The sequence below is a fragment of the Hyla sarda genome, unplaced genomic scaffold (assembly GCF_029499605.1).
Source record: "Hyla sarda isolate aHylSar1 unplaced genomic scaffold, aHylSar1.hap1 scaffold_289, whole genome shotgun sequence".
NCBI lineage: Eukaryota > Metazoa > Chordata > Amphibia > Anura > Hylidae > Hyla > Hyla sarda.
The window spans coordinates 114,123-129,265 of NW_026609597.1; the positions used below are offsets into that span (position 1 = coordinate 114,123).

Here is a 15,143-nt window from a genome sequence, read left to right on the forward strand (position 1 = left end):
CAGCAGCAGCAAGGCCCACAGGGCTGGCTAGCTGGCTAGCCAGCAAGCAGGTAGCAATGAAAGTAGGAATCTTTCTTTTTAACCCTGTAAGGGGGTGGTGCACTGTACCCGAAGATACTGCCATATCGGGTCAATGCATAGGGCGACGGAAGCAAGCTTCGAAATCGGCCCCCGTTCTCAAAAATCCATTTAATATATGGTCCCCAGATAGGGGACGTATCAGATATTAAACTGATAAGAACAGATACTACACTTGATCTTAGCCAAAAGGCCGAGAAGCGATAACCGTGAAAGGGGCGGGCCCAACAAGGTGCCCTTCATGGGCACTATCACTGCTTGCTGTCAGGGAGGCTGCCAGACAATTTTCCATGCACACTCTGGGCTGGGGGGCAGTCAACCACCAGTACACACAGCAGAACCTAAACCCATACCATTATTGCTAAGCAGCAAGACAGGGGCCCATTGCACTCCCACGGGGCCTTTTTAAATGCAATCCATAACCCGGATTTGCCAGGAACCCTTCTTACTCCTCCTACTTGCATGTGACACTGGGCTTAGGATCTGCATAGGAAACACACACACAAGCACACACCTACCTTTGTTGCCTGCAGATGCCTCCTTGGCTGTCCCCAAACGGTATCAAACCAACACCCACGGGAAGCTGTAAGCATAGAGGACATGCCTGCACCCCATTGGACTTACCTGTGTGGGTTAAACCCGGGTTATTTGACAACCTATGGCGGTGATGGTTCTGCTCAGGCAGAGCAGTGCTGATGCTCCTCATAAAGCTGTCGCTGCTGTGAAGGTTCTAGGTGACATCACAAATCCCTATGGTTACATACACAACAAAGCTGGGTTGTTGTTGTTTACACTCTGCAAGGCCTGTGGAAGTGAGTGACATCATAGCACTGTAGTTCTGAGGGTTCTAGATGGATGCAACAATCTCCTGTTGCTTCTATGAAGGCCATAATAGACGACATCACCAAACAGCTCCATAGTCACATACACAGCAAAGGAGAGATGTTGTTTACACCTAGTGATGTCAGTGGTATTGAGTGACATCACAGCACAGTGCTAAGGCTCCTGGGCCTGGACACAGCAGCGGCTGCAATATCTCAACGGAGAATACGTTTATATATATGTGTGTGTGTGCGCGTATATATATATATATATATATATATATATATATATATATATATATATTTCTCCGCCGAAATCACTTTTAAACCCATTTCCACCTTTTTTTCCCTTCTCTTCCTCTTACTTTTTTTTCAAGTTTTTTTACGTTTTTCTCCTTTTCGCCTCTTTTCTGGGCGTATTATTCTTCTTTTTCTTCTTTTTTTTCGTCTAATGCATACCCCATCAGTGCAGCAATGCTTATTCAATACCGCCAGCAGATGGAGACACTGGGGGATAATTTTCTAAGGATTTATACTGATTTTTCCTGTCTGAATTTGTCGCACAGAAAGTTGCAGGCCAAATATGTGTGACATTTCTGCGACTTTAGCTTCTAGAGCATTTTTACAACATTATACATAGGTGCTGAATACATAAAAAGCGACTGTTCAGCGACAGACAAGTCGCATCGGCTGAAAGTAGGCCAGAATGTCAGTCCATGTTGGAGCAGGTTTAGATACAGTCTAAAGTATAGATCTCAAAGTCTGTGCACAGAATTTAGCAAGGGCCTCGCACCTTCTGATGCATCAGGTAGGTGCACAATAGCATAGCCTAACCCTCTGTACTTTGGTCTATATTGATGCGGGACATAGACAGCCAGCTGATGACCAATCCATTAGTGCAATGGATGGCTGGAAGCATTTGTCTTTGCCTTTGCAATACCACAGAAGCAATGCATGGTCAATGTACAGCAATGACACACCTGTGTGAACAGCCAGGAGACCCCCCCCCCCCCCCCCCATGTTATGTTACATAGTTACATAGTTAGTACGGTCGAAAAAAGACATATGTCCATCAAGTTCAACCAGGGAATTAAGGGGTAGGGGTGTGGCGCGATATTGGGGAAGGGATGAGATTTTATATTTCTTCATAAGCATTAATCTTATTTTGTCAATTAGGAACATTCAGCACCCACCCGCTATCAAGGCAGCTGCCTATCATGTCATGCCCTACCTGCACAGGTGTGCTGGCTACTCAAATGATCCAATTAAGGAGGCCATTTAGTCAGCAGCAGCAGAAGTCCTGTGCCTGGACGCTCCAACAGCGGCCAGACACAAGCAGAAGCAGAAGCAGCAGAAGCAGCAGCAGCACCACCTTTTGTTTTTTGGCTGCAGCAGCAGCAAGGCCCACAGGGCTGGCTAGCTGGCTAGCCAGCAAGCAGGTAGCAATGAAAGTAGGAATCTTTCTTTTTAACCCTGTAAGGGGGTGGTGCACTGTACCCGAAGATACTGCCATATCGGGTCAATGCATAGGGCGACGGAAGCAAGCTTCGAAATCGGCCCCCGTTCTCAAAAATCCATTTAATATATGGTCCCCAGATAGGGGACGTATCAGATATTAAACTGATAAGAACAGATTTTTTTTGATTGAAAGAGCTTTATTTTCCGTTCAGTCATTACAAGTCGTACAATAAATTACAGTCACACAAAGCATGATAGTACAATACACAGCAAAGGTTCCCTAAGCTATACATCGCACACCATGCTACTCTAACATTCAGCTCAATCCTGCAATAGAAAGGCACAAGAGATCAAACAAAAACCAATTAATACAATCTGTGATCGGGGTAGGGGTGTGGGCGACTATGTGGGGGTAGGGAGGGGGCGGATCACAGGGCCAAACTGTTGGGCTGTATCTTCAGGGAGACATGGGAGAAGGAGAGGGGTCTTCACTCCTCTTCTTCCTCATCAACGGCCGAGCTGTCCAAGATGGAATAGTCTCTAAGCAGGTTCTTGATGAACCTGCGGCAGTCCCGGACGGACATGTTTTCCCTGTTGATCACGAGGCGGTTCCTGGCAAGCCACACTGCGTCCTTAAAACAGTTCATAAGGCGCCAGGCCTCCTGGATGGCCTCCACGTCGTGGGTCCCAGGGAACAGGCCGTAAAGCACCGAATGGTACGATAGGCAGCTCCTGGGCACTGAGTCTCTGAGTTCATGTTCTAGGGCGTCCAACAGACCCTGTGCAAAGGGGCACTGCCAAAACACGTGGAAAGATGTTTCCTCCACGTAGGGGCAACGGGGGCAGTACCGGGTCTTGCACAGGTTGCGGGCATGCATGAATGACCTGAGAGAGAGACCTCCCATGACGGCCATCCACGACAAGTCCTTGTGTCCATTGGTAGGCCGCTTTGAGGCCACATTGTTCCAAACTGTCTCTGCAGTGGCTGCGGGGAGTCCCGGAACCAGCTCGGTCAAGTCCTTAGCTCGGATGAGCTTGTGGATTGTCTTCGGCTTCCATAGGTCGGGTTTCAGTCCTTCCAGCTGGTGCTCCCTCACAAACCGGACAACATCCCCATAGAACCAGGGAGTGTTCCAATTGTAAGGGATGGAGCTGTCCCACTTGTCCCAGCCCAGCTGTCTCCAGAGGGGCATGAGAAGCAAGCGAGACATGGACCTGCCCGCTGAGCCAGTCTTTTCAACAAGAGTCCGCTGCACCGTGACACATGCAAAGGAGGCCCTCAGCAGAGCGGGGATGTCGGGTATTCCCTTCCCACCCTTGCGGGGTTCCTTGTACATCACGGTCCTCTTGACTCTGTCCATTTTGCCCCAGACGAAGCCAAACACTGTCCGGGTGATGGCCTTGCAAACGGTGGTATGGGGAGGCCAGGCCTGTGCGGTATATTGGAGCACAGGCAAAACTTCACTCCGCAGGACAAGTGCCTTGCCTTCCATCGTGAGCTTTCTGGAGCTCCACAGTCCGATCTTTGAGTTTATCCTTCCTAGTCGGTCTTGCCAAGACTTAAGGGCCGCTCCTTCCTTCCCGAACCAGACTCCAAGAATTTGAATGAAGTCCGGCTTAATAGTAAAGGGGAAGGGGGCGGAAGAAGCCAGGTGCCACTCCCCGAAGAGCATGGCCTCCGACTTCCCGCAGTTGACTTTTGCCTCCGAAGCTCTGCCGAAGTCCTCGCAGGTCTGGACGAGTGCAGTCACCGAACGCTGGTCAGCGCAGAAGACGGTCACGTCGTCCATGTAGAGCGAGCACTTGACCTCGTGGCGATCTGGTCCTGGTGCGGTGATCCCTCTGATCTCTCCATTCTGCCGGATAGTCTCAGCGAAGAGCTCTATAACACAAACAAAAAGGAGAGGTGAAAGAGGGCAGCCTTGTCTAACCCCTGAAAGAATAGGAAAGGGGTCAGTCTTCCAGCCGTTCACCAACACCGTGCTGTAAATGTCAAAATACATAACGTTAACAAAAGAGCAAAACATCTTCCCCAGACCCAGCCTGCGCAAAACCCTGTCCATGAATGCGTGGGAGACACGGTCGAACGCCTTCTCCTGATCTAAGCTGACCAGGGCGGCGCGGCCCCCGCGGTCCTGGATGTAATGGACCGTGTCTCTCACAAGGGCAAGGCTGTCGGCAATCCTGCGGCCAGGAATGCTGCAGGTCTGGTCCGGATGGACGATCTGCCCCATGACAGGTTTCAGCCTGTTGGCCAGCACCTTGGCGAGGATCTTGTAGTCCACGTTCAGGAGAGAGATGGGACGCCAGTTTTTCAGGTCACATCTCTCCCCCTTCCGCTTATACAAGATCGTGATCATCCCTTCCCTCAACGACGGAGGCATTCTGCCCCCCACCACCATCTCCTCGTACACCTCCAACAGGTCCGGACAGATCAGGTCACCCAGCGCTACGTAGAGCTCGGCCGGGAGACCGTCACTGCCCGGGGTCCTGCCGGGCTTAAAGGATTTAGCGGCAGAGAGCAGCTCCCCCACCGTCAAGGGATCGTCCATAGCCGCCGCACCTGCGGGATCAACAACGTTAGTGACACCTGACAGGAACCTCTCGGCGGCTTCGGGGTCGGATGACTTGGGGGCGTAGAGGTTGCTGTAGAAGTCGTGGACGACCCCCATCACTTCCTCCTTGCCGCTCCTCATGTGTCCGGTCTCATCTCGTAGCTCAGTCAGGGGCGTGTGGCCGGCATGGAGCTTCCTGAAAAAGAAAGAGTTACATTTCTCACCCTTCTCCAGGTTCTCCACCTTGGAACGAAAGACGATTCGCTTGGATTCCTCCTCAAAGTGCCTTTTCAAGCTCTTTTTGGTCTCCTCCAGCTCCTCCCTGACGTCCCAGCCACACTGGAGCAGGTCCTGCAGGGACCGCAGCTCGCGCTGCAGTTTCCTCAAGTCCCACTTCTTCGCACACGCCTGTTGTCTGCCTTTTGCCTGAAAGAAACAACGGAATTCGACTTTAACATATTCCCACCAATCGCTGATGCACTTGAACAGACATTTGTCATTTCGCCATACAAGGTACGCATCCCTAAGTTCCTCCATGACCTCCCTCTGCTCCAACAGGGCACAATTCAACTTCCAGGAGCCCGGGCCAGGTGGGAATCCATGGCCCAGAGTCCCCCGGAATCGAATGGCCCTGTGGTCAGAGAAGAAGCAGGGGACCATAGAGTACGACACCTTTCTGACTGCTCTCGAAGTGAAGATGAAGTCTATCCGAGAACGGAGCGAGCCATCGGGGCGGCTCCACGTATAGTTTACGGAGCCGTTCCCGATGGACCCGACAACGTCCTGCAAGGATGCCTCCGTCACCATCTCAATCAGCAGTTTAGACGTCACGTCCAGGTTGGCGGATGTGCCAGAACTGCGCCCGTCCACCTCAATGGGGCAGTTGAAGTCACCACCCAACACTACTGCTCTAGTGGTGGCGAGTTCAGCCCGCAGGGCCTGGAGAACCTCCAGTCGGACATCCCTCTCAGGGGAGGCATACACGTTGATGAGCCGCACGGGCTCACCCGCCCAGGAACCGTCTGCGACAAGAAGTCTGCCACAGACGAGCTCCCGGACGGAATCAAGTGCAAAGTTACCTCCCCTGATCAGGATGGCCACCCCCGCAGACCTATTGTCGCCCCCACCAGACCAGTAGGAAGGGCCGTGAGGCCACTGCCTGGCCAGATGGTTGTAAGACCTAGAAGCAGACAAAGCACATTCCTGCAACATGTAAACATCACACCTCTGGGAATCTAAGAACGTAAGAACAGTCTGAAATCTAAACCAAGCTCTAATACTCCTCACATTAATGCAGAAGATGTTGAGATCAGCCATGGGAATAAAAAGAGAGGTTAGTTCTGATACTAGTTACCAGTCTGGTCGGACGGGTCCTCTTCTCTGGCGCCTGTCGGCTCCTGTGGCTTCTCGTAGCGCCCTTCCAAGAACTCGTCGTAGACCGTGTTGGACGGAGTGTCCAGGATTTTCTTAACCTCTGGGTCCTGCAGCAGCTCCTCCATAGATTGAGCTTGGACTGGCTCTGCTTGGACCTGCTCCACTTGGGCCTGCTCCATCACCTCCTCTCCTTCTGAAGCCTCAAGGCCCTCGCAGACCTGCTCCATATCCTCCTCCTCATCTGAAGCTTGAGGGGTTTCGCAGGTCTCGATTATCTTTCTTTTGTGGGACTCTTCTGATACGTTGTCCCTTCCTTTCCTCTTCCTCTGTATGGTACCTGGGGGAGGAAGCACAGGAAAGTCCTCCGAAGGGCGGGCACCAGCAGCTGGAGGGGGGTTAGGTGCTGCTGGGCCAGGAGAGAAAGGAGGCTGGGTGGGGCGGGGGGCAGGAGAGAGTGCCCGGGCAGGGGAGGATGGGGCAGGGGTGGGCCGGGCAGGGGAGGACGGGGCAGGGGGTGGGCCGGGCAGGGGAGGACGGGGCAGGGGTGGGCCGGGCAGGGGAGGACGGGGCAGGGGTGGGCCGGGGTGGGGTACGGGGGGCAGGGGTGGGCCGGGGTGGGGTACGGGGGGCAGGGGTGGGGCGGGATGGGGCAGGAGGGGCGGGGGTGGGACGGGATGGGGCAGGAGGGGCAGGGGTGGGACGGGATGGGGCAGGAGGGGCAGGGGTGGGACGGGATGGGGCAGGGGTGGGGCGGGATGGGGCAGGAGATGGGGCGGGAGGGGCAGGGGATGGGGCGGGAGGGGCAGGGGAGGGGCGGGACGGGGCAGGGGTGGTGGCTTTCGCCTTCTTACCCTCCTTGGTCGGCTTGGCCATCCGTGGTGTTGGCTCCGGAGCTGGGGCTGGCTTCGGTGCTCTCGCTGCCACAGATGCCCATGTTCTCTCCCTCTGGGGGCAGTCCTTGTAGCTGTGGGCTGCCAGTCCGCAGAGGTTGCAGGTCTTGCTCTTGGGGCAGTCCTTGGTCGTGTGACCTGTCACACGGCAATACCTGCAGGCATCCTCCGTACAGTCCTTGCCCTCGTGGCCCATCTTGCCACATCTCCTGCAGGTCTGCGGCATGTCCGGGTAGAAGATAAGTCCTGTGGAGTTGCCCAAGGAAAATGTCGTTGGCAGGTGCTGTAGTCCGTCTGGAGAAGCAGGGTTCTTGTTGAGTCTGACGACCACAGACCACTTGCAGGTCCAGTATCCGAGTGAGTTCAGGATGCGGGTGGGCTCCCTCACCACGGTGCAGAAGCGCTTCAGGAAGGTCGAGATGTCCGTGCCTGGGGTGTGTGGGTTCCGCATTGAGACCGTCACCCGCCTCTCCTCTCTTTGAATAAGGCAGTTGCCCACAAAGCGAGAGAAAGGGGATTCGGGACTCGCCGCTTTCACCACCTCCCAGTATCTTCTACAGGTCCCAATGGTGGCAAAGGTGATGTAGAAGATTCCCGAAAAGAAGGTTGCTATTCCCAGGGTGTCAGCCGTGGGGAAGCCTTGATCCGCCAGCATCTTCTTGCAGAACACGTCGTGGGACATGTCCGGCACCCTTCCGTCCACGGGCTTGAGCTTCAAGGCAACAGTCTGCCTCATCCAGGGCTCCAGGGTTGGAGCTTCCAGGTTAGGAATTCTGCCGCCCTTCTGCCTTGCCGTGGTGGAGGTTGAAGCTTGCTGTGGTTGGGGCTGGACCTCCAGGCCTTGCCCTGCAGCCTCCTGGGTGGACTTGCTGGTTGAGGCCATGGCTTCTTCCAGCAGGCTCTTTTCCGCTTCCTTGCTTGCTTGTGGAGAGAGGCTTCGCAAAGTCTTCTTTCCCGGGTGGGAGGAGCTATGCAGATCCGGTCCCGGTGGGAGGAGCTATGCAAATCCTTCTCCAGAGGCAGCGAGTTTCTTCGAAAAGATTCTGCGCCGCCTTCCTCTTCGCCGCTGTTCCGGAATTCACCGCCGATTCCCTTCTTCCAGGTTCTTCGTCGGCTTCTTCCGGAGCTGCAGTCTTCAAGATCTTCTCCTTCTTCAGATGTTCCGAGGCAGGCAGGAGACGATCTTCAGGTGGTATGCTCTAGAGAAATGCGGTTCTAATAAGAACGAAAAGTACTGCAATCGTACTACGCAAAATCTCTACCACAATGCTTGGAGTTCTTCAGACCGTAGTGATCATGGTATCTCCCCTGCCAGGTAAGAACAGATTTTTTTTATCTAAAGCCGAGGAACGTGCTTTCGATTCACCCAAAGTGCAAGAAAAAGTGCAAACGTGTTACACTAAAAAAACGTGCACAAAGGATGCGGTCTATCGCAAGCCCTTCTCCGATAGGAGAGAGGCCCCCCAACAAACCTTACCCTTCGCCTCCGGACCAAAAGGTACCTGCGAGGTTCCAGGTTCGATGTCCCTTTTCGCCGAAGCTACTAGGGGACCACAAATGCTCCCGGCATCCCCCTTGGCGTTAGCCAAGGTATCTGCCCGCAGAGCCGATTACGGTAGGTACCCTGCCAAAGCAGGAGTACCCGGGGTGTTTGCAGGGAGGTGCGGAACCTAATGGCCACACACACACCTCCCCTAGACCGCCAGGAGGGACACCCAGAAGGGCTACCGCATCCTGACCAATCCTGTGAACACACAACACGCAAAAAGTGACACAGTGAGACAAAAAAGAAATAAATAAGTGAATGTGTGCAGATATACTGCCCGGACATCCGGCCGGATCTATAAAAATTTCTCTGATCCTAGCCAGAAGGCCGGGAATCAAGAGGTGAGTGCCACAAGGTGAAGAGATTATGGTGCCCGTGCTTCAACTCAGTGAGTCTATTCTCCCAGTGAGTTTCGGCACCTCGGGGTCACCACTCCCCGAGGCACAAAAGTACCTCGGCTCTAGACCCTCTCAGCCTCATGGCGAGACCCGGAGGGAACAGGTCACATCGGGGCAGCCGTCGAGCTGATTCCTCAGAACCAGCCCCGGAAAGCCCTGGTACACCTGCATCCTCCATGCAGCACCCATCCCCACCAGCATGAAAACTGATAAGAACAGATACTACACTTGATCTTAGCCAAAAGGCCGAGAAGCGATAACCGTGAAAGGGGCGGGCCCAACAAGGTGCCCTTCATGGGCACTATCACTGCTTGCTGTCAGGGAGGCTGCCAGACAATTTTCCATGCACACTCTGGGCTGGGGGGCAGTCAACCACCAGTACACACAGCAGAACCTAAACCCATACCATTATTGCTAAGCAGCAAGACAGGGACCCATTGCACTCCCACGGGGCCTTTTTAAATGCAATCCATAACCCGGATTTGCCAGGAACCCTTCTTACTCCTCCTACTTGCATGTGACACTGGGCTTAGGATCTGCATAGGAAACACACACACAAGCACACACCTACCTTTGTTGCCTGCAGATGCCTCCTTGGCTGTCCCCAAACGGTATCAAACCAACACCCACGGGAAGCTGTAAGCATAGAGGACATGCCTGCACCCCATTGGACTTACCTGTGTGGGTTAAACCCGGGTTATTTGACAACCTATGGCGGTGATGGTTCTGCTCAGGCAGAGCAGTGCTGATGCTCCTCATAAAGCTGTCGCTGCTGTGAAGGTTCTAGGTGACATCACAAATCCCTATGGTTACATACACAACAAAGCTGGGTTGTTGTTGTTTACACTCTGCAAGGCCTGTGGAAGTGAGTGACATCATAGCACTGTAGTTCTGAGGGTTCTAGATGGATGCAACAATTTCCTGTTGCTTCTATGAAGGCCATAATAGACGACATCACCAAACAGCTCCATAGTCACATACACAGCAAAGGAGAGATGTTGTTTACACCTAGTGATGTCAGTGGTATTGAGTGACATCACAGCACAGTGCTAAGGCTCCTGGGCCTGGACACAGCAGCGGCTGCAATATCTCAACGGAGAATACGTTTATATATATGTGTGTGTGTGCGCGTATATATATATATATATATATATATATATATATATTTCTCCGCCGAAATCACTTTTAAACCCATTTCCACCTTTTTTTCCCTTCTCTTCCTCTTACTTTTTTTTCACGTTTTTTTACGTTTTTCTCCTTTTCGCCTCTTTTCTGGGCGTATTATTCTTCTTTTTCTTCTTTTTTTTCGTCTAATGCATACCCCATCAGTGCAGCAATGCTTATTCAATACCGCCAGCAGATGGAGACACTGGGGGATAATTTTCTAAGGATTTATACTGATTTTTCCTGTCTGAATTTGTCGCACAGAAAGTTGCAGGCCAAATATGTGTGACATTTCTGCGACTTTAGCTTCTAGAGCATTTTTACAACATTATACATAGGTGCTGAATACATAAAAAGCGACTGTTCAGCGACAGACAAGTCGCATCGGCTGAAAGTAGGCCAGAATGTCAGTCCATGTTGGAGCAGGTTTAGATACAGTCTAAAGTATAGATCTCAAAGTCTGTGCACAGAATTTAGCAAGGGCCTCGCACCTTCTGATGCATCAGGTAGGTGCACAATAGCATAGCCTAACCCTCTGTACTTTGGTCTATATTGATGCGGGACATAGACAGCCAGCTGATGACCAATCCATTAGTGCAATGGATGGCTGGAAGCATTTGTCTTTGCCTTTGCAATACCACAGAAGCAATGCATGGTCAATGTACAGCAATGACACACCTGTGTGAACAGCCAGGAGACCCCCCCCCCCCCCATGTTATGTTACATAGTTACATAGTTAGTACGGTCGAAAAAAGACATATGTCCATCAAGTTCAACCAGGGAATTAAGGGGTAGGGGTGTGGCGCGATATTGGGGAAGGGATGAGATTTTATATTTCTTCATAAGCATTAATCTTATTTTGTCAATTAGGAACATTCAGCACCCACCCGCTATCAAGGCAGCTGCCTATCATGTCATGCCCTACCTGCACAGGTGTGCTGGCTACTCAAATGATCCAATTAAGGAGGCCATTTAGTCAGCAGCAGCAGAAGTCCTGTGCCTGGACGCTCCAACAGCGGCCAGACACAAGCAGAAGCAGAAGCAGCAGAAGCAGCAGCAGCACCACCTTTTGTTTTTTGGCTGCAGCAGCAGCAAGGCCCACAGGGCTGGCTAGCTGGCTAGCCAGCAAGCAGGTAGCAATGAAAGTAGGAATCTTTCTTTTTAACCCTGTAAGGGGGTGGTGCACTGTACCCGAAGATACTGCCATATCGGGTCAATGCATAGGGCGACGGAAGCAAGCTTCGAAATCGGCCCCCGTTCTCAAAAATCCATTTAATATATGGTCCCCAGATAGGGGACGTATCAGATATTAAACTGATAAGAACAGATACTACACTTGATCTTAGCCAAAAGGCCGAGAAGCGATAACCGTGAAAGGGGCGGGCCCAACAAGGTGCCCTTCATGGGCACTATCACTGCTTGCTGTCAGGGAGGCTGCCAGACAATTTTCCATGCACACTCTGGGCTGGGGGGCAGTCAACCACCAGTACACACAGCAGAACCTAAACCCATACCATTATTGCTAAGCAGCAAGACAGGGGCCCATTGCACTCCCACGGGGCCTTTTTAAATGCAATCCATAACCCGGATTTGCCAGGAACCCTTCTTACTCCTCCTACTTGCATGTGACACTGGGCTTAGGATCTGCATAGGAAACACACACACAAGCACACACCTACCTTTGTTGCCTGCAGATGCCTCCTTGGCTGTCCCCAAACGGTATCAAACCAACACCCACGGGAAGCTGTAAGCATAGAGGACATGCCTGCACCCCATTGGACTTACCTGTGTGGGTTAAACCCGGGTTATTTGACAACCTATGGCGGTGATGGTTCTGCTCAGGCAGAGCAGTGCTGATGCTCCTCATAAAGCTGTCGCTGCTGTGAAGGTTCTAGGTGACATCACAAATCCCTATGGTTACATACACAACAAAGCTGGGTTGTTGTTGTTTACACTCTGCAAGGCCTGTGGAAGTGAGTGACATCATAGCACTGTAGTTCTGAGGGTTCTAGATGGATGCAACAATCTCCTGTTGCTTCTATGAAGGCCATAATAGACGACATCACCAAACAGCTCCATAGTCACATACACAGCAAAGGAGAGATGTTGTTTACACCTAGTGATGTCAGTGGTATTGAGTGACATCACAGCACAGTGCTAAGGCTCCTGGGCCTGGACACAGCAGCGGCTGCAATATCTCAACGGAGAATACGTTTATATATATGTGTGTGTGTGCGCGTATATATATATATATATATATATATATATATATATATTTCTCCGCCGAAATCACTTTTAAACCCATTTCCACCTTTTTTTCCCTTCTCTTCCTCTTACTTTTTTTTCACGTTTTTTTACGTTTTTCTCCTTTTCGCCTCTTTTCTGGGCGTATTATTCTTCTTTTTCTTCTTTTTTTTCGTCTAATGCATACCCCATCAGTGCAGCAATGCTTATTCAATACCGCCAGCAGATGGAGACACTGGGGGATAATTTTCTAAGGATTTATACTGATTTTTCCTGTCTGAATTTGTCGCACAGAAAGTTGCAGGCCAAATATGTGTGACATTTCTGCGACTTTAGCTTCTAGAGCATTTTTACAACATTATACATAGGTGCTGAATACATAAAAAGCGACTGTTCAGCGACAGACAAGTCGCATCGGCTGAAAGTAGGCCAGAATGTCAGTCCATGTTGGAGCAGGTTTAGATACAGTCTAAAGTATAGATCTCAAAGTCTGTGCACAGAATTTAGCAAGGGCCTCGCACCTTCTGATGCATCAGGTAGGTGCACAATAGCATAGCCTAACCCTCTGTACTTTGGTCTATATTGATGCGGGACATAGACAGCCAGCTGATGACCAATCCATTAGTGCAATGGATGGCTGGAAGCATTTGTCTTTGCCTTTGCAATACCACAGAAGCAATGCATGGTCAATGTACAGCAATGACACACCTGTGTGAACAGCCAGGAGACCCCCCCCCCCCCCCATGTTATGTTACATAGTTACATAGTTAGTACGGTCGAAAAAAGACATATGTCCATCAAGTTCAACCAGGGAATTAAGGGGTAGGGGTGTGGCGCGATATTGGGGAAGGGATGAGATTTTATATTTCTTCATAAGCATTAATCTTATTTTGTCAATTAGGAACATTCAGCACCCACCCGCTATCAAGGCAGCTGCCTATCATGTCATGCCCTACCTGCACAGGTGTGCTGGCTACTCAAATGATCCAATTAAGGAGGCCATTTAGTCAGCAGCAGCAGAAGTCCTGTGCCTGGACGCTCCAACAGCGGCCAGACACAAGCAGAAGCAGAAGCAGCAGAAGCAGCAGCAGCACCACCTTTTGTTTTTTGGCTGCAGCAGCAGCAAGGCCCACAGGGCTGGCTAGCTGGCTAGCCAGCAAGCAGGTAGCAATGAAAGTAGGAATCTTTCTTTTTAACCCTGTAAGGGGGTGGTGCACTGTACCCGAAGATACTGCCATATCGGGTCAATGCATAGGGCGACGGAAGCAAGCTTCGAAATCGGCCCCCGTTCTCAAAAATCCATTTAATATATGGTCCCCAGATAGGGGACGTATCAGATATTAAACTGATAAGAACAGATACTACACTTGATCTTAGCCAAAAGGCCGAGAAGCGATAACCGTGAAAGGGGCGGGCCCAACAAGGTGCCCTTCATGGGCACTATCACTGCTTGCTGTCAGGGAGGCTGCCAGACAATTTTCCATGCACACTCTGGGCTGGGGGGCAGTCAACCACCAGTACACACAGCAGAACCTAAACCCATACCATTATTGCTAAGCAGCAAGACAGGGGCCCATTGCACTCCCACGGGGCCTTTTTAAATGCAATCCATAACCCGGATTTGCCAGGAACCCTTCTTACTCCTCCTACTTGCATGTGACACTGGGCTTAGGATCTGCATAGGAAACACACACACAAGCACACACCTACCTTTGTTGCCTGCAGATGCCTCCTTGGCTGTCCCCAAACGGTATCAAACCAACACCCACGGGAAGCTGTAAGCATAGAGGACATGCCTGCACCCCATTGGACTTACCTGTGTGGGTTAAACCCGGGTTATTTGACAACCTATGGCGGTGATGGTTCTGCTCAGGCAGAGCAGTGCTGATGCTCCTCATAAAGCTGTCGCTGCTGTGAAGGTTCTAGGTGACATCACAAATCCCTATGGTTACATACACAACAAAGCTGGGTTGTTGTTGTTTACACTCTGCAAGGCCTGTGGAAGTGAGTGACATAATAGCACTGTAGTTCTGAGGGTTCTAGATGGATGCAACAATCTCCTGTTGCTTCTATGAAGGCCATAATAGACGACATCACCAAACAGCTCCATAGTCACATACACAGCAAAGGAGAGATGTTGTTTACACCTAGTGATGTCAGTGGTATTGAGTGACATCACAGCACAGTGCTAAGGCTCCTGGGCCTGGACACAGCAGCGGCTGCAATATCTCAACGGAGAATACGTTTATATATATATGTGTGTGTGTGCGCGTATATATATATATATATATATATATATATATATATATATATATTTCTCCGCCGAAATCACTTTTAAACCCATTTCCACCTTTTTTTCCCTTCTCTTCCTCTTACTTTTTTTTCACGTTTTTTTACGTTTTTCTCCTTTTCGCCTCTTTTCTGGGCGTATTATTCTTCTTTTTCTTCTTTTTTTTCGTCTAATGCATACCCCATCAGTGCAGCAATGCTTATTCAATACCGCCAGCAGATGGAGACACTGGGGGATAATTTTCTAAGGATTTATACTGATTTTTCCTGTCTGAATTTGTCGCACAGAAAGTTGCAGGCCAAATATGTGTGACATTTCTGCGACT

The 15,143-nt window shown here is 50.9% G+C and overlaps 3 non-coding genes and 2 pseudogenes across 3 annotated transcripts; all 5 read right to left on the minus strand.

Annotated features, from left to right (window-relative positions):
* Positions 1-92: 92 nt before the first annotated feature.
* Positions 93-283, minus strand: LOC130326963 (U2 spliceosomal RNA). The gene has a single exon (XR_008871482.1). It is a non-coding gene; the product is annotated as a U2 spliceosomal RNA (small nuclear RNA).
* Positions 284-2,380: 2,097 nt separating this feature from the next.
* On the minus strand, positions 2,381-2,556 carry LOC130326923 (U2 spliceosomal RNA; annotated as a pseudogene).
* Positions 2,557-9,218: 6,662 nt separating this feature from the next.
* On the minus strand, positions 9,219-9,378 carry LOC130326935 (U2 spliceosomal RNA; annotated as a pseudogene).
* A 2,081-nt stretch (positions 9,379-11,459) lies between these two features.
* Positions 11,460-11,650, minus strand: LOC130326964 (U2 spliceosomal RNA). Its single transcript, XR_008871483.1, has one exon. It is a non-coding gene; the product is annotated as a U2 spliceosomal RNA (small nuclear RNA).
* A 2,084-nt stretch (positions 11,651-13,734) lies between these two features.
* Positions 13,735-13,925, minus strand: LOC130326965 (U2 spliceosomal RNA). Its single transcript, XR_008871484.1, has one exon. It is a non-coding gene; the product is annotated as a U2 spliceosomal RNA (small nuclear RNA).
* Positions 13,926-15,143: the final 1,218 nt, after the last annotated feature.